Raw genomic sequence first — 22451 nt, 5'->3', positions numbered from 1 at the left:
CACACACACGTGTGCACACACAAATGCCGGCGGCTCCGCTCCAGAGGCACAGCTACAGCTGGGCAAGCGGGGCGCTGCCCGGGGCTGCCCACTTGCTGCCCGGGGCTTGCGGGCAGGGCCTCCTCCCAGCAGTGCCCTGCCAGCCCAGGCAGCGAGCTCCCGGCCGGGTGCCACCAGCGTGCAGTTCTTGCTAATATTGAGCCTGGAATCACAAATCCCCGCTGTGGTTTGGGAAAATAAATGTGCTGAACGGGCGGAATACCTGATGGGACCCTTTTCAGACCGTAATGACTCTGGAAATGAGCCGCCTCTCTCCTACGGCTGCCAGGGGCTACTGCTCGGCTGGCTTGCTGCGCTCCCAGAAGCAGTGCTGCCAGCCGGAGCCCGCTCCACGCCGGGGAGGGGGATGCGATGCCAGGGCTGTGCAGCATGCTGGGGGGCGAGAGGAGGCTCTGTGGGGCTGGAAATGGCTGATGCAGCATGTCCTGTTTCACTTCATGCCCATCGGTACAATGTCTGCTCGCTGCGCAGGGTGATGCTGTTCCTGGGAAAGCACCCTTTTGGGGGGGCTTCCCTGTGCAGGGGGGTAGCGTGGGGCACTGCAGTGGGGTGGGAAGGAGCAGGGAGCAGCGAGGGGGCAGCCCCACTCCTCTCGGGGTTTTGCTGGGCTCTGTGACTGCTCTACGCCAGCTGCCTGAGTTTGCCGGGGAGAAGTGTGGTTCAGCAGGACTGGGAGTGGGGAGCTCTGGGGCTGGACAGTCCTGCACATGGCTCGGCCACACTGGCTCCAGCTCCGGGGTCTGCCTGGGGGATCCTGCACAGCTTTGGCTTGCAGGGGAGGCAGCAAGCCCAGCCTTGTGCCGGGCAGTAGCTCGACATGGCAATGGGATTTGGCGTGTGCTGAGCTGTGCTGTGAGGCTGGCAGGGCAGAGCTCAGGCGGATGGGGCTGGGTACAAGCTTCCCGCAGCGTGGACATGGTGTGTGGTGTGTGCCGTGCTGCGTGGCAGCAGAGGGTGACTGCCAGGACAGTCACCGGGACCTGGTTTCTCAGCGGGTGGCCATGCAGGACTAGCTGGCCTGCATGCCTCAGCTGCTTACAGGTCTGCCCTGGGGATGCCTGGGTAGCCGGGCTCTGCTGTGCTGGCACCCTGCCCTGGAGGAGGCTTCAGGCACGAGGATGGTTAGTGCTAGCTGACCCCCGGCCTGTGGTCCAAAGAAGGGGAGCTCAGAGCTCCCGCAGCCTCCACCTCTCTCTCTCTCCAGCTCAGCCTGGTCTTTGAGGCATCAGGGGCTGTCAGCAGAAAGGGGCATCCCTTTTATGCCTGAAGCTAAGGGGTGAACCTGGGTTAGGAGAGGCTGCAGGGCATGGGCATGGGGAAGGATGGGAGAAGATGTGACCTCTCTCTGCCGCATACCATGTCCCAAAGCCCTGCCAGGCAGCGGTGGGACTTGTCGAGGCTTCACACCGTTTGCAGCTGGAGCCTCCTACTCCCATTTCCTGAGCCAAATCGGTCCCTTGTGCCTCCTGGGAATGACTGAAACACAGTGTGAGCTGCTTGGCAGGCAGGGTGAGTCCCAGCTGTGATGTGTGGGCTTGGGTGCTCCTGTGTCTCCCAGCTGTGGCCCCGACACGGGAGCAGCCGGGCTGCCCTGCACCCAGCCGTCATGCGGCAGGCAGCTCCAGGCTTCAGCGGTCCCAGTCCTGTGTCCCCACGTCTGCCTTTATGTTTGGAAAGCTCTTGTACCCCCGCTGCAGTGGGTGGATACATGAGGCACAGCATGTCCCGGCAGTGATGGAGGGCTCCCAGACTGCAGCACATCCCTGTGGGGCAAATAACCCCTCCCAAGGCACCTAGCCCGTGGCGAGCAGCCCCTGGAGCAGAGGTCACGTCCCCAGGGATGCTGGAGAAGGGAAGGAGCTTTTCCTGCAGCCGTGCTTGCAGGAGTGCTGGAGTTCTTCCTTCCCTCTGGGCATGAGGTGGACTTATCCAGAGGCTGGAAGTTTTACAGCACTAGGGTGGCCAAGCTGTGGGTCCGCCGGCGGCTGGCTGCCTGCTCGGGAGCAGGAGCAGCGCGGAGGTTGGAGCGTGTCCCCCGCCGCTTGCAGCCTGTGCTCACACAATAAATAACTCGTGCGGATCCTTTAAGTAAGAGCTGCGAGTGGTAAATGATCTTCCCCTATTTAACGTCACAAATCCACGTTCTTTATGGGATAGCAAATTAAGAAACTATGGGGGAAAAAAAAATCCCCAGCGTAAGCATCTTCCGTGTAATAAAGCCCGGCCGGGCTGTAAATCTCCCGAGGCGGCAGGGACAGCCCTGAGCCGCAGCAAGGCTCCCCTGCAGCCCCGCTGACAAAAGTGCCCCCTGTGTCGGCTGCCGGAGGGCTGTGACGGAGCCCCGGCAAAGCCTCTTCTGACCCCTCCGAGCTGTGCCGTGCTCCACAGCCCCCGGATCCCCGCTCTGCCCGGGGGCGCAGGGCCGGGCTGCCCCTGCTGCCGCCCGGTGCCCACCGGCACACTGGTTGATGCCTTGGTGAGGGCAGCGGGTGCGGAGCCCAGCCGCTGGGCGAGCGGAGCTGTGGTGCCGAGGGTGTGAAGCATGCAGCGCCGGCGTGGGAAATCAATAGCATTCTTTACGTGCCATTAAGCGGGAGGTTGGGAAGCGTCCCCATGGGGCTGGGGCTCAGCTGCGGCAGGTGGTTCATGCCAACCCTCACCCCTACGCCTGGCACCCCGCTACGGCCACAGCCCAAGGCCGGTGCTGGGCACTGTGGGAAGGGAGAGGCCTCCCAGCAGTGCTTTGGGGACAGAGGGGACAGGCAGCTGGGGTGTGCAGGGGTCTGGGGGCTGCGAGAGGAGGTGCATGGATGTGGTCCCCCCTGGCTGGCAGCACCATCCTGCCTGCTCGCCGACAGCGGCTGTGGCAGGAGGCTCCGCTCATGGCCGGGGGGGAGCCTTGTGCCTTTCTTAAAACCACGTCCCCTGTCAAAAGCCTTTTGTTTCTGATGTGTGGCTGCTGAAGCCAGTGCTGCCAGGGCTGGAGGTTGCGGGGGGAGCGGGGAGGTTGCTGAGAGCTGGCAGTGCCTCTCAGAGTTGGCACTGGCCCCAGCTCTCTGGGCAGGGCTTCCCGCCTGCCCAGGACGTGGGTGGTGCAGGGGGTCTCCCCAGAACCCCATGCAGACCCCTGAGAGGGAAGCCCCTGTGCTGAGACAGGGGGAGAATCCTTGGCTGGGGACACACGCACCCCGAGAGATCCTGGCTGGGGGGCAGGTGGCCAGGGGCAGCAGGCTGTCACCCCTGCCTCCTCCCAGCAAGGCTCTGCTGCCATCCTCACTGCAACCCGCACCGGTCCCGACGCGGGGACTCCCTCTGACCTTTCTGCCAGAACCGTACTTAATAAATGTCACATTTTCAGCCTATTCTCATGCTGGGCGAAAGAGCTGGACTCGCTCCTCACCTGCCCTGCTCTGCCTGATGCCTGCTCTGCTCCTGACATTAACCCACCCCATTTCCCCTCTCCCCCTGAGTGTATCTTGGAGTGAGGGGGCTCACTGGTGTCCCCTCAGCTGCTCACTGGGCTCCAGGCACTGCAGGACCTGCCCTGGCTGGTGCACAGGGGGGCTCTGGGGCCAGGCAGTGTCATACAGGTCTCAACGCATCATCCCCACTGGAGGGTGGCATGGCTGCAGCTGGGGTGGGTGTTCTGCCATGGATGGCAGGGGCTGGCTGGGCTGGGGATGCTGTGTCAGTGCCCGGGAGAGCCTGGAGCATCCCTCGCTGATCCCATGCCTGTGAGCTGCTCAGCCAAGCCCAGCCGTGCCCATCTGGGTCACCACACTCCACTCACCGGACCCATGTCCTCCAGCCCCAGCCCAGTGCCTGAGCCACCTCCCTGGGGGCACACAACCCATCCGGAGCCCCCCATCCTCACAGCCTGGCCACCGTGCTTGTGCATCCCCAGGTCTGTGTCCCGGGTGGTGCAGACACACCGCAGGTTGGTCATGTTCCTGTCCGGAGCAGCGGCGGCAGCAGTTCTGGTGCCGTTACACATGAGCTTCACGGGCATGGCCCGAGGTGCTGCTTGTGCCAGAAAACGGGGGACTTTAATGCAATTCGTTGCCATTTAATTTTACACAATTCCTGCTGCTTAATCCACTGAGAAATGCTAATTTATACAATTCACGTCTAAAAATAAATGTCAGTCCAGCAGCTCCCAGCAGCGGGTAGCTGCTCCCACCAGCCCCCGCCAGAGCCTTGTGTGGGGACCCCAGCCCAGAGCCCACCCTGTTCCTGGTCAGCCGGGCTGCTGCTCCTCGCCCCACGGTGCCCAGGCTGCGGCAGCGTGTGGGTGGGTTTGGGGGTAATGAGGATTTGTGGTACTGTGGTGGGACGGTGAGGGGATGGCTGCACCTAGGGGTGTCACCGCAAAACCCCTCATCGTGGCGGGTCTCAGGGCACCATGGCAAGGTGACAGCAGGTGTCTTGGTGATCCAGCTGTCTTTTGGATGGGTGAGGGGCGTGGGACTCTTTGGGATTCCCACTCCCACATGGCTTCCTCCAGGAAAGACAGGCTCAGCCCTGCATGCGGTTGCACCCCAGGCGGCAGCTGGGGGTGGACAGGGCGAGAGGCAGGTCCCGGTGCGAAGGGCTGGTGTGGGGCCACCTGGGCTGTGTGTGAGCGGTCTGGCCATGGGTCGGGGCAGCCTCCGCCTGGCTGACAGGTATTAATTGGTCAGAAAGCAGCATTAATGAACGTGGGAGGGGAGGGGACCACGCACCCCTCCTGCCTGGGGAGTAGGAATGCATCATTAGGTCCCTAAGGAGGCTGCTCCGCAGGGGACAGGGAGGGGGTCGGATCCTGCGGGGAAGGGGACCGTGGCTGGGAGGAGCCTGTGCTCAGCTCCTCAGCCCCGTGGCTCTTGTCCCCGAGCATCCCCCTACCCTGCTGCCCTTCTCCCCAATCCCGCCGGCCCTTGCATCTCACCCCCGTGGCCTCCCCTCTCCCACACCTTTGTAGGCAGAGCCCCATGCCACCCCCATCCAGGTGGGGTGGCACTGGCACCAGCAGTGACACCAGGGAGGGGGTGCCGGGGCAGCGGGGTGGGCGGCGAGGGCTGTGGCTGTGGGTGCCGGCTCCCCACGGGAGGGGGCCGAGGCGGGAGAGCAGGGGGGTGCGGAGGCGACGCGGCGGGGGAGCGGAGATGCTGAAGGAGCCGGCGGCTTTCCCACCGTCTCCCTGATTGAGATCGGATCACCGTGAGCATAAAAAAGCTCTCTTCATAATTATATTTAATGAATTGACTTTAAAAGCTCTTACGCTCTTATCTGGGTAATTTAATATCACACACTTAATAAGCCTGTCTCCGATATGGGGGGGAGCCAGCGGCCAGGACGCCCGCGCCTGGTGTGGCTCCCCGGGGACGCGGGATGTGCCGTGCAGCTGGTCCCACATGCCAGGCTGGGCAGATTTGGGGGGCACTGCTGTCACCCGGGGCCAGGGCACCCATGGGTGCAGAGTGGGGTGGGAACCTTGGGTGACTGCGGGAGGGATGGGGCCAGTGGACCCATGGGGGCTTGGCCATGGGAGAGGGCACTTGCCAATGCGTGGGGCCACAGGGCTGTGGGGCCATGGGAGAGTGGAGCCACGGGGCTGTGGGGCTGACGGGGTGCTGGCTGGAGGGCAGGGAGTGTTCATGGGCTGCACTGTGGCTGGCTGGAGAGGGGGTTCATGGGGTGCAGTGTGGCTGGCTGGGCATGGGGGCTCTGGGCATGGGGCAGGGCTGGCTGGGGTGCAGGCGCCCTGTGCCAGCAGTGTGTTTGCATGCTGCATGGCACTGTGGCTGGCAGGGCACTGCTGTGACCTTGTCCTTGATGCCAGCGTCACCCGTGGGGTGGCATTGGGGGCAGCCACGAGGCAGAGTGCACTGGGGGTGCTGGTGCCATGATGTGGTTGTCTCCATATGTCTCTGGCTCCGGCTGCCTGACTGCCTCGGGTAGCCAGCTGGGGTGGCATGGGGATAAACGAAGGTTTGTCACCACGAGCTCTGCCCCCCAGACTCGGGGTGCCGGCTGCCTCCCTGCAGGCAGACATTGCTGCAGCCCTGGCAGGAGTTCCCAGCCCCCCCCCGCGACCCATCGGTGCGTGCAGGCGGACGCCTGTGGCGAGCCAGAGGGGCAGGCTCTGCTGTATGGAGCTGGGGGCCCAGGGGACAGCGGGAGCCTGTGTGTGGGCTGGGGCTGGGACCTGTGCCCCGTGGCCATGGGGGCAGCCCCCAGCATCCCCCGCACCAGGCGCTCGCTGGGCAGTGGGGTGGAAAGCCACCGGCCGGGCTCGTGTCCCCTGCATGTCAGAGCCAGAGCTGCTGGGAGCTGGCCGGTCCCTCCAGCCTGGCACCACAACCCCAACCACCCCGTGCCCTTGCGTCCCTGATTCCCAAGTGATGGAAAATGGAGCGGCATCTCCCAGCATCCCTGCCTGCACTGCCCCAGGACCCATGTCAGGGACAGGGAGGGTGACAAGGGCAGGGTGCGTGGCGCTGGCCCACAGCCAGCCATCCCCAGGCGCCAGGGTGCCTGGCAGTGCCGGGTGCCATGCCGGCACTCGGTGCCAAGGCCGGGCGGGCTGGAGGGAGATGCATGCCAAGGTGGCAGGGCGGGGGTACGAGGACACAGCTGCCACCTGGCCCTGCCAGGGGGTGGAGGACAACCCTGGGTGGAGTGGGGACCCCGGGCTCCCTGCCGCCGGCAGCATGGAGCACAGGGCAGCCGTGCCGGGTCTCCCTCCGCGGGGGAGCGGCTGGAGCAGGAGGTTTACGGAGCTGCACTAAGTGACGCAAATGGTTTGAAGCCCATAAAGAGAGACGGTTTTATGTAAGACGACTATATAAAGCTCTGCTGTTCTGCCATTGATGAGATATAGGCCTTTATTTATAGAAGGCAATGTTTGCGGTGCGAGCTCTGAAAGCCAGCCAGGGACCCGCAGATAGGGCGTCGAGTCATTTCACATGCAGCTGCCGTCGACACTGTTCACACATTAAAGAAAAAAATTAACAAGTTTGCAGCCAGTCAGGTGGAAAAAACAATAATTGTCGAAAACCGTATTTCCCCCTTTTTCCAATAACAAATAGCTGGAACGCTGCTGGGGAGGCTTGAGCTTGCTCTGGGAAAGGACCGGCTGAGGCTCTGTCTGGGCTGGGGGATGGAGCAGGCAGGGGGGAGGCAGCCAGGGGCAGGAGGAGGGCCCAGGCAGGGGGTGCAGGAGCTGCTGCCAGCACCCAGGCGTCTGGCAGAGGGTGGACACCCTGCCTGGGCATTTATATGTCCAGGACGGGAGTGATAGCCTGTGGGCAGGGACGATGGTGCCGGCAGAGCAGCATGGTCATGTGGGGGCTGCAGGGGCAAACACCAGGGACTGAAGGTGCTCGCTGTGGACCAAGCCCCCCTCAGTTTTCCTGCCCAGTCCGGTGTTGCCTCTCCCTGCCTGCGCACACAGGGATGCTCTGAGGTTATTTCTTTGCCAGATGTGGCTGGGTTTTTACTGGAGAGCAAGCAGCGAGTCCCTGTGGTCAGAGTGCCCTGCCAAATTTTGTTTCATGCACGAAAGGAGGAAAAACTTCTCATGATTAATTGTGCAATAGGGGAGAACATGCATCTCTCTAACCTGCTCCTTGCCAGCCGCTGGCCTTTTCTCCCAGGCACTGCCTGACATGCAACCCCGGGAGGAGGCGGGGAGCTTGTCCCCAGGGCACGCTCCCTGCATGCACAACGCGGGTGAGAGGGCAGGAGGGTGCCAACACCTCCGCCACATCCTACCTCTGCAAGGGTCATGAAGGGAAGGAAAGCCAGCCAGGGCTGCACAGTGGGGGAGCAGTCAGGCTTCTGCTTGAGCAGCTCCTCTGCAGCTCCCCATGCCTTTCTGCGGGTGGCTGTCCCCTGCTTACGCTGCAGAACCTTCCCTCTGTGCTCTGAGCCGTGCCCCGGTGTGCTGCGCCAGCAGTGGTTACAGGCAGGGCGCTGCTGGCCCCATCTGCCCGCAGCTGCATCGACATGCCAGCAGCAAGCGGGAGGTGAGGATGCCCCGCCGCTGAGCCAGGGCACATGGCACCATGCAGTCGGTCTTGGCGGGGGGGGCGCTGGCCCTGCACCCTGACCTGCTGGGACTTGGGGCTCCTCCATGTTCCTGCCCTGTCCCTGGGAGACATCGCTGCCTGCACAGCCAGCCCTCCCCAGACACCCTCGTACAGGTGGGGAGGGTCCCTTGGTGGAGGCACCCCCAGTTTGCCGTGCCCCTCTCCAGGCACAGATGCAAGCTGGAACACGTATTGCACGTGAATGGCTGTTAAGCGCCAGCTAAGCTCGGCTGGAGTCAACAGGTTTTCTTCCAGCAGAACAAAAGGTTCCCTCCTGATTGCAGTGCTGGGAAGGCAAGACAACACAGGAGAAAGGAGAGAGGCAGGAAAGCCAGAGGCTGGGAGGACCTGTGGGTGCCATGTCCCACGGGGGTCAGGGACTCCTCTTTGTGTTGGGGAGCTCAGCTGGGCTGGAGAGCCGGGCTAGCCCCTGCCCACGGTGGCTGGGCAGGCAGGGAGCAGGGGCTGGGGGGACACTCTGCTGGCCACCAGCCCCTCGGATGTGCAGGGCGGAAGGGAAGAGGAGGCATATGCCTCTTCAGAGCAGAGTCCCTGATTAATCACTAACTGCCGGCCCTCCAGCCAGCAGCTCATTAGCCATTTAATTTCCCAGTGCCCGGCATGCTGGAGGGCTGTGTGGCTCTGATTGAGCCGGTCGCACTCATCTGGGCAGCTGCAATCAGGCCATGGCCCTCCCGCCCCGGTCACAGGCACAGTTAGTGGCCATGTCCGCCATGCCGGGGTGGGTGGGCAGCGGGTGCTGCAGGCGCTGTGGGTGCTGCGGTCAGGCATGGGTGAGGCACATCGGTGACAGGGCTGCGGAGGGCTGGCGGGCAGCCCCGGGGGCAGGAGACATGCCCGTGTCTCCTCCTGTATCCGGCTGTACCCCGGCTGTGCCTGGAGCGTCGTGGTCGCCATGATGTCACGGGGCTGGGAGCGGCTGTCAGCGGTGTCAGCGGCCGTGGCGAAGCGCTGCGCTCGGCTGCACAGGGTTATTTTGCCAGTCTGTCATCCCCGGGAGGCAGTGGCCCTGGCACCCCGCACGTCCCCATGCTGTCCCGTCCTTCTGCCACCTGCACCCACAGGGTGGCAAAGCAAGGGCTGCAGGTGGTACCCGCGTCCCTGTCTGCACCCTGGTGTCCCTGACACTACCACAGGCTCTTTCCTGCCCTGGCTCTTCTTCCTCCCAGGCTGGGGCTCAGCCTGGGGGACCCCTCTGGGGATGGGCTGGGGGTGCTTACCTGGACTAGGGGAGCGGGACAGGAGCAGGGGGGAGCTGGGAGCCCCAGGAGAGCAGGCAGCAGCCGGGGATGCTGCCCATGGACCCCATACATCATCCTGGGCATGCAGAGGAGGGCACTGCCGTGCCTCCCAGCTGCAGGGGGGTGTCTGCAGCTCTGCCGCCCCCCTTTGCCCTCCAAACCCTGCTGTGCCCTTCATTCCTGAGCTGCCATCCCCTCAATTTCTTCACAGCCCGAGGAGGGAGGGAGGGATTGCACAGCAGAGAGAAACATCTCCATCTGTCTTCAATGCTCCAGCGGCTGGAGCAGGGCAGGGTGGGAGCCTGCGGGTGTCCCCACTGCGGGGGGCAGTGGGGTGAGGAGGGATGGGGTGCATGTGGGGGCAAACTGGGGACCACTTTGGGGCTGTGACACCCACGGAGGAGGCAGGTCCGGCCCGGCATCTGCCACTGCTGCCCCCGGGAAAGGTATGGAGCAGCCTGCCTTCCTGGGCAGCACAGGACCGAGGGCACTATGCAAATCCAGATGAGATTGATGCAAGTATTAATTATGTCCCAGCAGCTCAGCTCCCACCCGGCCAGGCAGGGCACCGGGTGCTGTGACTGCTTGCACAGGACAGTTGGGTTTGCACTGGGAGTGTGTCCCCTGTGCATGTCCCCTGGGTCCCCAGCCTGCTCCATCACCCCACTGTGCACCGTGCTGTGCCCTGCCAGGCCAGCACTGCTCTCCCAGCCCCATGGCACTGCCTGGCCTGGCGGGCAAAGCCATCACTGAGCAGGGAGGCGAGCAATCCAAGGCATGAGCAGCGTGAGCGCTGTCAAGCAGCCTGGCGTTCCTGACTCTGAGGTCCTGCTAATCAGAGAGTGTCTGCAATTACATGTGCTAATTACGGACAGAGGTTCACAGCAATTCCTGCCCTGCTGGCACAACGCTGATCACACCAGGGCACATTACTCCTGCATGAGGACAGGAGCAGATAACCAGGGCTGCTCAGCTGGCTCTTCCTGCCCAGCCCCATCCCATCCCATCCCATCCCATCCCATCCCATCCCATCCCATTCCATCCCATCCCATCCCATCCCATCCCATCCCATCCCATTGCCATCCCATCCCATTGACATCCTGTGCCCATTCCCATCCCATAACTATCCCATCCCCATTCCCATCCCACCCCATCCTATCCCCATCCCATACTGGACATGGGTCCAGCATGTGTGGTGCCATCCTTGGAGCCCCCACACCTGTGGCTGTGACAGCCACTCTGTCTCCGAGCACCTGGCTGATCACATCTTGGTGGAGTTGCTTTTCAGAGGGAGTTTTTCAGGCTCTGACCCCCTTGCGCAGCTGCCTCTCTGGCATCCTGTTTCCTTATCACCTGACATGACCTTAGTTAACTCCCCCGCGTTGATAACACTCTGGACTTCTCCTCTAGGAGCTGTATTGCAGCATCATGTCCTGCCTCACCCACTCAGGGTCCGCTGCAGAGACTGCACAGGCAGCCTGGAGCGAGGGGGAGAGGGGACTGCGTAGTGCAGGCAGGGCAGGGCAGTGGTAGCTGGGGACACTGGGGTGACATGGAGGGGATGGGGCAATACTGGAGGGGCTGGCTTGGTGCTGCATTAAGGATTGCAGGGGAGATGCTGACCAGGTGGAGATGGCTGTCCTGGTGCAGGGGTGGGCGTGAGGGCAGGAGGGGGACCTGTGCTGGTGCCCAGGGCAGGATGGCGTGGGCAGCAGTGCCCGTGGCAGCAACATCCATTCCAGGCAGGCAGAGGTGCTGCACAACAGTGTGGAGGGGTCCTGGCTCTCCTCACACAGCTGCAGGCAGGGCACAGGGGCTGCTCGGTTGGGAGCCAGGCCGGGGGGCTCGGCAGGCTGAGCTGTCAGGGTCCTGCCACCACCCCAGGGGCTGCCAGCCTGCTTGGCCACCCCTCCACCGCCAGCCCAGGAGGATTGAAATGCTGGCACCAATTACTTTTGTAGCCACTTTATCTCTCATGCTTAGCAAATATTGGTGGAGGGGAGGTGATTCAATAGCGAGGTTTGCAGATGGGAATCTCGGCATGTGATCCTGCCGGCTTCGTGCCGTGCGGCAGTCGGCTGCCTCTGCCACAGCCACTGCTCGCAGGGGCTGAGCCTGGCTTGGGCACAGCCCGGGGCCAGCAGGGCTGCTCCCAGCACCTTCTCCCCACAGACTGGTTCCCAGCAAGGCACTGGTCTGAGCTTCACTTTGTTGCAGCTCATCTCTCATCCTCCGGCACAGGCAGCTTGGGCCTTGGAGCAGGGTCCCTGCTTGGGGGTCCTGTCGCTCAAATGCCACCAGACTTGTAAGCAGCTCTGCCCTGGCAGCATCCAGAGTGAGCCCTGCAAAAAGCAAAGGGTGCAAAATGCTCTCAGCTGGTCTCCTCCCAGCTTGCAGCCATGTAACCCTCCTCCCCACAGCTCCTAGTCCCTGTCTCAGGTGCTCAGCTCCCATCCCCAGGCCCCCAGCCCAGGCAGCAGGTAGGATGGGGGGCCAGTTGTTCCTGGGGCATGTTCCACGGACAGGGCGCAGTTTGTCCCTTCTGCTAATGCTGCCTGCAGATGCAGTGGGAATTGCATTTTCCTGAAGCTGGGCATTCAGTGGAGACCATGGGCATTATGGAAAGTGTGTACAGATACTGCTGCTCACAGCACGTGATGTATGGGCTGCTGCAGGCAGTGTACGGTCCTGGGAATGCAGCGCTGGCTCCAAGCAGGGGGAAGGGGAGATGATCTGAAGGACAGAGGAGATGGGAGCTGCCAGTGCTGCTCCCCAGTGTGTGGGACGCAAAGGGGGCATGAGGAGGGGGAAGGAGTCCCCCAGCTGTAGGGGCAGATTGTCCCATCCCATCCCTGCCAGGACATGTCCCTGCTTCCATAGCAAACCCTGAGAGCCAGGAGGAGCTGGAGGGGGACTGGGGAGCTCCTGCAGACGCCGAGGACCAACACAAAGGCAATGTGGCCCAAGCATCAAGTAGAGGCAGACACCCTGGGAGTCCTGAGACCCCTCAGCCCACTGCTGCCCACGTGGCAGGCAGAGGATGGGGATACAGAGATAGGGGGACACGGGCTGTGAGGTTGTCCCTGCTCAATGGTGCCCATGCCTCCTCCCCTGTCTGGCAGCCCCAAGGAGGGACCCCCTGCCAGTGCCAGGGCACAGGGGCTCTGTCAATCAGCCCCTCCACCCGGGAGCACGCAGGCTGGGGAAAGCCAACCCCTATCATGTTTGTTCCATTGATTTAGCGCCGCGGAGAGGGTTTAATCAGCCTTTAGCCTGCACGCTCCAGCATTAAGAACAAATCCATTAGCCACGAGATAACCACAAAGGGTTGCGCTGAGGCTGGATGAGGTCCCAGCGCCTTCAAGATGCAAATTGGCAATCAAAGATCAAAGCCACGCAGCTCCCTAATCTCTACTAAAAGGGCTCAGCTATTAACGAGCCCTTTCCCGCTGGGCTGTGATCACCCCACTTCACTTGGGCCCCTGATGTGCTGGCAGGTTACGCCATCACCCTGACCGGCCCCCCGGCCCCCTGAGTTGGCCCTGGGGCGGAGGGTGAAGCTAGGGCTCGGGCTGTTTGTTTGCATGCTGTTTTCTTTAGTTCTGATGTGCTGGAGTCAAATTCATGTTGGTGGAGAGAGAGGAGCCCCCAGCATCACTGGGGTTCAGCAGCTGGAGGGAAGGAGAAGGGGAAGAGGCGGGAGCCAGGATGGAGCAGGGTGTTGGGGGAGCTGTGCTGGGCTTATGTGGTGACTTAGGGGATGGGGTGGGGGATGCTGGCAGGCAGTTCCCCCTCCCGCTGCTCAGGGATTTAGCCTGGTTCAGCCCCTGCCTGGCTGCAGCAGGTGGCTCAGGGCAATCCCTGCTGGCCCCAGGGAAATCAGTGCTGGGGACCATGGTGGAAGGGTGGGCAGGCAGCAGGGTGTGGATGAGGGACCAGGGCAGAGCAGGGGGCTTTGGGGCTAAATTCCTCTTTTTGGAGTATTCCTGCATACCCCATGTCACCCTGGGGCAGGGGGTGCATGAGACCCTGTCTCCTGTAGCCTCCCTGCCAGCTCCCGCGTGGTGCTGGGGTCAGGCTGCAGGCTGGGGGGCTTTCCCCACTCCCTGCCCAGGCCATCCTGCCTGCGGTGGCTCCACGCACGGCTGCCACAGCAGCCCCGTGAGCCCTGGCCACCCTGCACCATGCAGGAGAGCTGCGAAGCTGCCGAGCTGTGACAGGAGCCGTGCTGTCAGCACCATCAGCAAATCTCTGGCAGCACAGATGTGTGGTCTCCTCAGCCTGGTCCAAGTCGGGGACCACCATTCCCCTGCATCCTGCTGAGATGGTGAGAGGCTGGGTGAGCACGCTGGGGCGGGTGGACAGGGGACCCATCAGCCCTGGCAGTGGGGAGCAGAAGGTCATGGGGAGCTCTCCTCCGTCCTGGGACCTGCTCTGTCGGTGGCCACTCAGTGAGGTGCTGCTCCTGGGTCTCATGGCACCCCCAGGCAGGCGACACAGCCTTGCAAGAGGAGCAGGCAGTGAGGTGCTGGCAGCACCTCAGCCAGGGTGACAATAAATCTTATCAGTGTAAACCCATCTGTAGGCAGCAGGATAACCCCTGTGAAAACCCAGCGAGCGTGGAGGCTTCATCTGCACCGTGTCAGTGCTGTGGACTTACAGATAAATGCCAGGGCTGGAGGGACCATGTCTGTGCTGGCACCTGACAGCTCCCAGGAGATGGCCCCCCCCTCCCCTCCTGCCCCCCTTTGCCCAGCAGCTGCAGGAGCTGCCAGGGCCAGGCTGGGAGTGACCCAGCGACATTGACCATGATGTGCCTGGTGGGATGAGCAGACGGAGCCTCTGGAGATGGTCTGGCACCCAGCAGGGGAACACCTGGATAGGTGAGGATGGAGGAAGGGGGACAAGGTGGCATTGCCCTGCCTGCTGTCCTGGCCCTGCTGTGTCCTACATGCACTGTCCCACGGAGCCCTGCATCCTCCATCCACCCATGGGGACTCGAGCATCGCGTGGGCTGGATGCCAGAGCATGTGTGTGGGGGCAACGACCAGGAAATGTGTGGCAGTGCCAGGCGCGAGCAGCACCAGGTGTGAGACAGCAGGCTCCGTGGGTGCAGCCTGTGTGCACATCCCTCCGTCTGCGCGTGTGTGTGTCCCCGTGCAGCCGCCCCGCTGCGGCTGGGCAGCAGGAGGGGACGTGCATGTGCCAGGCATGGGGGACGCGTGTATGCCAGGCGCGGGGAGCCGGCGTGTGCCTGCCAGCACAGCGGGCCTGGCGGAGGCTGCGGAATGAGGCGGGCTGGCAGCAGCGGGTGCCCCAGGCCAGCGCTCCCCAGCTCAGCTCTTACATCTCCTGGCGGTGCGGCCTGCGCAGCCGTGGGAGCAGCAATGAGATGGAGCAGCAGAAGGACGGCGAGATAAGGCTGCCTGCGCTGCCCCAGCAGATTAAACGCTGGGATTAAGCAGGCGGTGCCAGCTCTGCTGCCTTTTTATCTCACTGCTTCTCCCCTCTTATTCTCCCGCAGTCGATAGTGAACGGTCTCCGAGCTGTCAGCAAAGGAAATTGCTTGTTAACCCTTTGGGGACGGGCGGCGCAGCAGTCCCTGCACGGCTGCTTTCCAAGAGAAGTGGTCCCCAGGGCTGGCGCTGCCCAGAAAGCGCTGCCTGTGCTGGGCAGGAGGGCAGCAGGGACTGCGGTGCTGCACGCTGCCTCCCCGCAGTGCCCCGGCATGCCAAGGGGAGTGGGGCAGGCCCGGTGGTGCCCAGGATCTGCTGCTGTCTCTCAGCCACCAGCATCCATCCAGCAGCGTGCAGAGGCACTGGTGTACCTGCAAGGCAGGGGACATCACGCAGTCCTGGGGTGCCCACAGGGTGACAGCAGCCAGGGAGCAGAGCTGCCTGAGCTCCACAAAGGAGCCCCGGGGACCTTGCATACCCCACTTTCAGGTATCCTTGATGTTCCCTGCTTTCTCCAGCCTGCAGGATGGATGGGCTCAGTGCTACATCTCTGCATCTAAACACAGGTCTGGGAATCCTTCCCTAGTCCTGGGGCCAAGTGGCATGGGCCAGCTGTGTCTGCACATGGTGCTGGGTCTCCTCCAGTTGCCAAGAGGAGCCCACTATCCAAAACCAGAATTACTGCTCTTTGTGTGTGTGTTTTGTTGGGTTTGCAGCAGAAAGGCTGAGCTGCAGCCCATCCCAGTGTTTATCGGTAGCGTGCTGTGCTGTGTGCCTGAGGGCAGCGTGCCCAGCGCAGGGGGTGTCTGATGATGGGAATCTGGCTGGAGAGAGCCAGCGGGTGCACAGAGTGATGGCAGGATTGCTGCTCAGCACAGTCCAAACCCAGGCCAGGCAGCATGTTAGCAGCTCAGCAAGCTCGCTCTGGCATGTTTGGGGGTGCAACTTTGGTGCACCTTTCCCATGGGGACCCTGAGCACCTCCTGGCTCTGCCCTGCAGTCTTCCCCATCTCCCTCCCGGGCGAGGCAGGAGGCAGAAACATGGGGCAGAAACCTCCTGCAGCCTCAGTACCTGACCCTCGTGCTTAGGGAGAGACTGGGGTAGGTAGGCAGCATGCTCAGTGTTTCAGAGAGTTTGCTGGCTGCCAACAGGCTGCAGTGGACTTCCCTGGCTCCTGCCCCCCTGCCTCTCTGCACCCCAGCACTGCATATTCTGTGATTCCCTTGGTGTTGGCTCCTTTACCTACCCAGGTGACCCTTTTGGTGGGTGCTTTAAAGTGCTTAGTGCAGGCAAACCATATGAAAGCACACACTGCCGGGAGGTCTGCAGGGAGCAGGTTAGCCCCAGCCAGGGCAGTGGTCCTGACGTGGGTGGGATGCTGCCCCACAGCTGCTGTGGGATGGAGAGGGCAGAGTCAAGTGTCTGTGTGTGCCGGGGACCTCGCCGGAGCAGTGTGTGAGCCCTGTGCAGCCGGGGCTGAGGAAACTGCTGGGGAGCTGGAGCAGATGCTGTGCCAGGCAGCCCGGCTGCGCAGGCAAGTAGAGCCTGAATCCGGAGAGGAAACCAGGAGCGATTGGCACGTGCAGGCTGGCAGGCTGGAGGCTGCGAGGGGATGGGATTGCTGTTTATAAATACATCAAGGGAGTAAACACAAGGGAGGGAAGAGAGCTATTTAAGCTAAGGGACAATGCTGGCACGAGAATAAATGGTACAAACTGGCCATGAATAAATTTAGATTGGAAATGAGAAGCTGAGTGAGATTCTGGGACGAATTCCCCCCAGGAGCAGCGGGAGGGGAATGCACAACTTTGCAATGGCACTTGCCCTGCTACTGGAGGAAGCTGTGTGCTGCGGTGCCTGCGCAGAGGGGCCAAGAGGTGAGCACCTGGGGTCCCTAGTCCCTTGCCTTTGTGTCGCTCTGGCTCTGTGTGGCACCAGCAGCACAGGCCCCTCTGACTCCTGCCTTGGCTGGTGCAGGACTCCTGGGGTGATGGCTTGCAAGGGAGAGCTCCTTCCCTGGCACACGTGATGGGTGTGCTGTCACAGATGCTGCTTCTGAAAGCAGGATGGTCCCAATGTCCCCCTGCTTTACTGATGTTGCTGGCAGTGCTGGGGCAGATGTGTGGGGAAGGTGTCCTTGCCTGTGTGTGAGGTGCATCCCTCTGCCATGCATTGCATCCCCTTGATCCTGACCTGCCAGGAGCAGGGATGCCTGGTCTGGATCCTGCCCACTCCTGGGCAGCACTGGGCTTCACGCTGGCCCCAGTGCTGCAGCCAGGCAGTGACCTGCTTGCCCTGCCCGGCGCTGGGGCTCGGGTGCCTCCTGCTGCTCTGCCCAGCTGGCAGCGCAGCCCGCAGCACAGCTGAGCACTTGTTATTCCGGCAGCGAGCCTGCTTGGCACGAGAGGGGCTCTGCCAGCCCCATGCACCCACGTCTCTGCTGTTGGCTCAGGCCTGGCCAAGGGGGCTCAGCTGGCGCAGGCTGGCCTGTGGCACAGAGAGAGGCACATCTGCGGTGGCAGGAGGGGTCCTGGCCCCTCTGGGATGTGCTCGCAGCATCCCCCAGCCCTCCTGCAACCTCGCTGCTCTCCCTCCTCCTGGGGAAGTGGGTCTGGGTGCTGGGGAGGGTGCTCCAGAGCTTGGCCCTTCACAGGATGGGGAAAAGGAGCCCAGCCCAGCACAGGTGTGTCCCGCTCGGGGCCAAAGGTGCCCTGTTCCGCCGGGACTGAGGCTGCAGAGCCCTGTGCCCCATGGAGGTGGGAGCCCCGGCCCCACAAGCAGGGCTGCATCCCCCAGGAGCCATCTTGGCAGCTCTGCGTGGGGCGGGGGGCTGCGCCGAGGGGCTGTCGGTGTGGGGGATGGTTGTGCTGCCGCTGGAGCTGGGGTTGAGCCAAACTGGCACCGTTCCCCAACCCCTGCTGGGAGCGGGGAAGGGAAATGGTGCGACGGTGCATGCGAGGGGACGTTTGCAGAGGCGAAAACATCCCACTGGCTCAGAAAATTGCTGCAGAATCGGGCTTGAAATGAGTTGAAATTGCTGAATCCAAGCGGATCTCATATCCCAGGCAGTTGCAATGCTGGCGTCAGCGCTGCAGCTTCCCTCCCGGGGCACCCAGGCGGGGCCTGTGGCCATGCCGTGTGGAGGGAGCAGACTTCTGGGGATGCGGTGGGGGGCTGCCATGGGGAGGGGGGGAGAGATGGGGAGGGGCTCCGGTAGAGCTGGGCTCCGGGCCCGGATGGCCACAGCGGGGGGCAGGAGCAGAGAAGAGGGCAGCGTGTGTGTGTGTGTGTGTGTGTGTGTGTGTGTGTGTGTGTGTGTGATGTTGCCCCAGCTCTACCAGTGTTGCCCCAGTTTGGCTCCAGCTCCTGTGCTGTGTCTCCTGGCCAGGGGCATCCCTGTGCCTCCAGCCGCCTGCGCTCATTCAGGAAGCGTCATTTCCAATTTTGGAGGCTGCTTTCCTTTATATCACAGCCCTGCCCATGCTAACTTGCTCTCTGGGCTGGGGTACCTGGAGATCATCCTCAAGGTTACCCCTGGACTGGCATCCCCAGAGTGGGCAGCACTCCAATGTCTTCCTATTCCTGTTCCTATCCCCATCATGCCCCAGTGATGACTGTTCTCAGGAATGTCTCTATGTTGGGGTGCTTGCTCTGGATGCTGTGCCCATGCCCAGGGCCTGCCTGCCAGCTGAGTGTCAGAGCAGGGACATGGGAGCAGGGCTGGGGGTCCCAGCAGGGATGTGGGAGCAGGGCTGGGTGTCCTGGGTGTGCAGGAGCAGGACCCGCTGGCAATGCATGTGCCACAGCTCATTCCCTCACATGAAAACATTTGGCTGGAAGCTTAGTGCGGCCTCTTGTCTCCTTGGAGCAATCAGGATTTGTCACTCCTTGCAATGTTTAATGTTGTCTTCCAGAGGCTAAATACCGTGGGGAGCCGTTGTAAGCCACGGAAATACCTGCGTGAGCTGGGATCAGCCAGAGCCTGGCACAGTGGACTGGCAGCAGCAGGGATGGGGGACTGGGAGTGTGTGGGGCTGGTCCTCACACCCCCAGTGCTCGCGGGTGGGCTGGTGCGAGCCACCGTGAGGATGCTGGGGGCCAGCACCTTGCTCCCATGGGGGTCCCTGCTGCAGGGGGACAGAACAGCAAGCCCCAGGGGGGTGGGGGAGTCTTGGGGGGTCCCGGAGCTGTGTGGATTGGCGAGGAGGATGCCAGGGTCTCTGGCAATCTCTGGCTGGGATCTGCCTGCTGAGGCACAAGCAGCTATTTCTGTCAAGGTCAGCGTGTCTCCACAGCAGAGAGCAGGGAAATGAGGAATCGTGTTGAGAAATTACCTCCCTAATGGGGTCTCCCCTGCACGTGAGCGCAGCGCGGGGATGCCGGTGTGTGGCGGCTGAACGGGGAGACTGGCACACAGTGAGGGAATCCTGTCACCCCAGCCCTGAGACTGCAGCATCCATGGGTGCCTGGCAAGTGGAGCAGGATGCCCTGGGGCCTGTGCCCCAGGCACCGTCCTGGCTAGACTCATGTGCTCCAGTCCTGCAAGGTGGTTTTCTGGGTCAGCTGCATGGAGGAAATCATGTCCCCAGTGCAGGCAGGCTGTCCTCTGCCCTTCCTCCTCCTCCTCCTCCTCACACACTCCCTGTTATCTAATTGGGTTTGTCATGCTGGAAAGGCAAAGCCCTTCAGGACTGTGCTGGGCTCTCGCCAGTGCGATTTCACAGCTGGCCCCAGCACCCTGGCAGCCGACAAGTGAGTAACTCTACTGGGCACCACAGGCACCCCTGCCCTCCCCACATGTCCCCGCAGCCCTGCCTGCCTGCCTAGGGCTGCAGGGGACCGGGAACAAGGCCATGGCCACTGCTGAACCTTCTCCTCCAGCTCTGCCCAACGCTGGTTCCTGTCCCTGAGCTGTCTGTCCCCACGTGCCCCAGGCTCTGCATCCTGTCCTCATCCCTTGCCCTGCTCGAGGGTGATTGTGATGCTGCCCGGAGATGTCTGAACCAACACGAGATGGAAGCGTTCAGAGAAATGACATTTCCTCCAGCCTGGGAAGCTCATCCTCCGTTTAAAGAAAACTAATATAAAAGCTGCCCTGGTGTGCAAGGGGCTGATGCTATCAGGCTGGCAGCCTTCAGCTCTCGGAGCCACAATAAATCTCAGCGAGGAGCTGAGCCAGCTCGTGCAGCCCCACACAGATGTGCTGGCACAGGGAGGGGGGGGCCGAGCCTTGTCCCGGGGATGGTGCAGGGACACACAGGCTGGAGGGGACAGCTCAGTGTTGGGTGGGTGACCCACTGGTCTGGTCCCGAGGGTGCAGAGAGCAGGGAGCCCGCGGTGATGTTCCTGCACGCAGCAGCATCGTGCTCTGGGATGTGGGACCATGGGGATGGCGAGGGCTGCTCCACAGCCCGGACTTTGTGTCCCCGGGGAGCTGAGCTCTGTCCCGGGGGAGCGCTGCGGCCCCGCAGGAGCCTTCACCCCTCCAGCAAAGCAGGCAGCAGCGCTGGCACCCCGTGGGGGGTGGGATGGGGCCCGTCCTTCCCCCAGGGCCCGCCGTGCCGTGGGACCGGCTGCTCCCCACTGCTGCCCGGCCAGTGCTGCCGTCGGGGGGACTGGGATGCCGCGGCAGCCCCCCGCGCCGGGATTACGAGGGGAGCCAGGGAGAGCAGACGGGGGGGGCGGAGCGGGGAGGGGGGGGCATCCTGCCTGGTCCGGCTCTGCCCCGGGCATGGCGAGGCCGGGCCAAGGGCTGCGGGGGGACCTGGGGGGACGGGGGGGACGGGGCGGGGGGGACGGGGCACTGCCGCCCAAACGTGGGGCCTTGCTGCCCTCTGCCGGTACCCGGAGCCGCGGGGCCTCTCACCCGGCCGGGTCCCCGGGACGGCTGCGGAGCCGTGTCTGGCTCGGGCAGCAGGGCCGGCCCCACGGACGGCGCTGGGAGTCACTGCCGAGCCGAGCGGGAGCTGCCCGCTTTCCCGGCCCGCCCCCGTCACCAGCAGCGAGGCGGCCCTGGCTCGCCCCGGGGCTGCGGGGGCTGCGGGACCGCCCCCCCCCGGGGCCAGCCCACGCCTCGGTGGGGCTGGTGGTGAAGGCGGGTGCCCGGGAGCGGCGGCAGCGGGAGATGAGAGGCTGCCGGGGAGCGCGGTGCCGAGCTTTGAAGGAGCCCTGACAGGCTGTCGGGGCCCCGCCAGCCGCGCTGACAGCCCCGGTGCAGAGACACCCCCCCGCCGCCGCCGCTCTGATCACAGCCTCGCCCGTCACTTCAAAGCGCCCGCCGGGCTCAGGTGGGCTCCCACGCAGCCTCCCGCCCCACAGCCCCGCTTCTCCCGCCCCACAGGGCCCAGATCCACTGGGGTCCCCAGCTCCAGCGTGGGGGATGCCAGGGGACAGCATCGAGGACCAAGGTACATGTGGTCCCGAGCAGGAAGCAGTGGCTCCCCAGGCCTGGCACTGTTCTGCTTCTGTGGGGCAGGACCCCCAGCCCCAGAGCAGTGTGGTTGGGGACCTCAGGGATCCAGGCAGGGACCCAGGGGGGACAGCAGTGCCAGGGCTGGGGGCAATCTGGGGTCCACCATCCCTGGGTATGGGACTCACACAGGATGGCTGGGACAGGGCATCGCCATCTGGACACTGGTGCCCACCATACTGGGACACTGGGGGCTGCCAGTTCACCCTGCCTGGGGTAATGCGACACACCCCCGCTGTCCCAGCCTGGCTCAGGGAGGAATTTTCCATTCCCGAATGGAGGTTGGGGGAAGGCGTGTGTTTGCAGCAGCCCCCTTCTCTCCCTCCCCTCGCCCGTCACCAGAGCAGCTCAGGAAGGCGCCTGCCACATCCGCCTCTGGCAAGGTGCAGAGCAAAAGCCTCCCGGGAGGGAGAGCTCCCTGGAGGGGACCAGGGACCCCAGGCAGGCTCAGGGGCAACCTGCACCCCACTTTTCAGAGAAGACGCCCTGCCTGCAGCCATGCCGCTGTCCCTTGCCTGCTGCCAGGACGGGGAAGCCCTGGCAGCAGCTCAGGATGGCAGCGCTGCCCCGCTCACCGTCGGCGTCCTGCGAGCCACCAGGATCCCCGGGCTGCACTACATGTGCACCCGACCACAGACCCGCCTGCGCCGCCTGCTCTGGAGCCTGGCCTTCCTGGCCTCCGCCGGGCTGCTGGCCACCGGCACCGCCGACCGCCTGCACCACCTGCTCTCACACCCCGTGCACACCCGGGCACGCCTCGCCCGGGCCCCACAGCTCCGCTTCCCGGCCGTCACCTTCTGCAACCCCAACCGGGCACGCTTCCTTCACCTCACCAAGCCCGACCTCTACTCGGTGGGGCAGTGGTTGGGGCTGGCCCAGGAGAACCACTCGCTGGTGCCCGAGATGCTGGCCGTGCTGGGGGAGGACCGGCGCGCGTGGCTGACGCGTCTCGCCAACTACTCGCGCTTCTTGCCGCCTCGCCGCTCTGAGCGCACCATGCAGAGCTTCTTCCACCGCCTGGGCCACCAGATCGAGGACATGCTGGTGGAGTGCCGCTTTGGGGGAGAGCGCTGTGGCCCCCAGCACTTCGCCCCTGTGAGTCCCTGCCTGGCATGATTGCCCCATGGATGC

At 63.5% G+C, this 22451-nt stretch overlaps 1 protein-coding gene across 1 annotated transcript in view; it reads left to right on the top strand.

Annotated features, from left to right (window-relative positions):
• The window catches only part of ASIC4 (acid sensing ion channel subunit family member 4), a 29549-nt gene that overhangs the window by 1815 nt on the left and 5283 nt on the right, over positions 1–22451 (top strand). The gene's annotated exons all lie outside the window — the stretch shown is intronic.

The sequence above is a fragment of the Strix uralensis genome, chromosome 6, assembly GCF_047716275.1.
Source record: "Strix uralensis isolate ZFMK-TIS-50842 chromosome 6, bStrUra1, whole genome shotgun sequence".
NCBI lineage: Eukaryota > Metazoa > Chordata > Aves > Strigiformes > Strigidae > Strix > Strix uralensis.
The sequence above is the reverse complement of the archived record's forward strand: the minus strand, read 5'-3'. Positions and strand labels throughout refer to the sequence as shown.